Source organism: Triticum dicoccoides, chromosome 3A (assembly GCF_002162155.2).
Source record: "Triticum dicoccoides isolate Atlit2015 ecotype Zavitan chromosome 3A, WEW_v2.0, whole genome shotgun sequence".
Classification (NCBI taxonomy): Eukaryota; Viridiplantae; Streptophyta; class Magnoliopsida; order Poales; family Poaceae; genus Triticum; species Triticum dicoccoides.
In genome coordinates this window covers 184,737,331-184,739,441 of record NC_041384.1, presented here as the reverse complement: position 1 = coordinate 184,739,441, position 2,111 = coordinate 184,737,331, and positions in this window count along the sequence as shown.

Genomic DNA, 2,111 nt, shown 5'->3' with positions numbered 1-2,111 from the left:
TGGATCTGAGGAACCTGTAGAATCTTGGGTGGACCACATCAGTGATCTCCCGGATGCCATCCTTGGGGATATTATCTCGCTTCTCCCCACCAAGGATTGTTGCCACACCTAAGTCCTCACAACTCGGTGGTGCCCTCTATGGCGCGCCACACCCCTTAATCTCGACCGTTGTTAGCTATCTATTGTTCATGATTTTGAACTCCTCAGAGCCATCATCTCCTCCCACCAGGGCTACATTCAATGCCTCTACATCCCGACATGCTACTTGCTGTCCATACCCTGCATGGTGGACGCCTGGCTGACATCCCCTGGATTCAAAAAAACACAACAGCTTGAGTTCTACCATTACCAGGAAAATTACATACCACGAACCGAACGCCATGTATTTGTGCCCACACCACCATTGTCCATATCGTGGTTTTCCTCCTCTCTCAACACCGCCACCTTCGCCCGGTGCCATCTACCAGACAATCTGGTACAAATGCTTCAACTCCCACTGCTAAAAAACCTTCGCTTGTGGTGGTTGATCAGTCGGAGGCCTCACTGCACAACATCATCCACTCCAATTGCCCTGCCCTAGAGCGCTTGCTGCTTGTTTTTTGGGAATAAAAACCTTTCATTGGAATTTGTTTTGAAGGACATCAGATCATCATCAAAGATGCCCCTTCACTTAAAAGGTTGCTCCTTGATTAGTGTTATATACCTTCGCAAATAATTGTCGTCTCTGTGCCTAAATTGGAGACCTTGGGTGTGATTCGTGATCCGTTTAAATTTCACAAGATGGTGTTTGGCTCCACACTTATTCAGGTATTGTATATTATCATCTACACTTTTGTAATCATAACCTGCATTTTTCATTTGTGCGCATAAGTTTTATATCATCTTGGAGTACGCTTTGGATACTAATATTATGTTATATGCTCAATAAAGAGTTCGATCATCGATAGCCTACCAATGGTGCTGGACTCTGTCAAGATCTTATATATCAGGTTTAGTATTGATCTGAACACAATTATTGGCTTGATGCCATGCTTTCCATGTCTGGAGAATTTGTATATAATGGTGATTATTTCATGCACATTGAAAGCCCATATATATTGTACTAGACTTACTGTTCAGCTGTCACTCTTTCGACATGCTCTTTTTTTAGACCTTAACTGTTTTCAATCTTCATGTCTACGTAGGCACTAACACATGGAGAAAAACATATAACGAATCAGTGGCATAATAAGCACCAGGATTTTTTCAGTTCTCATGACATTTGTTTGAGGACAATAACGATGGAAGGATATGCATCCAACTAGGCAAATAGAAGCTTGGTCACATTCTTCCTGTTGAATGTGAGGTTACTATTGTCAATGAGGCTTAAGTTTTTCAACAAGAAATTTCTCACGGATGGATACGTTGAACAGCAAAAAAAGAAGTTTCAGGTGGACAAATGGGCTTCTGAATGCGCTCGGCTTCTATTTACAACAACTAGTGGTCATATTCCAGTAAACCTTTTGGCACATGATGTTGATTTTATGGATTAGACCGATCCATTTGTTTGTGACTGCCAAAAACAATGGTTGGGTTAGATGTTATTGCCATGTTTTGTCTGGGTTTTGTCTAGACCTGATGAACAATTAATCCTTGGGATTTTGTACTGGTTGTAAGCTTGAGTTAGATGTTGTTGCCCTTTTCAACTTGGCTGTGACTATCATATTTTCTTTAAAACAAGGCAAATGGCTTGCCATTTCCTTAATTAAAGAGAGAAATATTGTAACAAATCCCAACCAAGGCAAATAACATCACTGTTGTCGCTGCGTGAGCTTATTGTGCATTACAGAACCCAAGTGCTTAGCGCCCGCCAGCACCCACAAACTTATTTTGGGCTAGCACACCAAATATGCTATAATTCTTCATAAGAAAGGTTGCATGGCCATGACAGATTTGAATTCTGACATTTGGGACCCACAAGGAAAAAGCCTATCCAAGGTGGTGTTGACTTAGTCGACAAATGATTCTGCCTACCAGCCGTTGGATTGACATCCAACATCTGACGTGTTTCTTCTATCTCTTGTCTTCTTCCTCCAGCCGTCCAAACCAAACTATGCCGTCGGTCCTGCCTG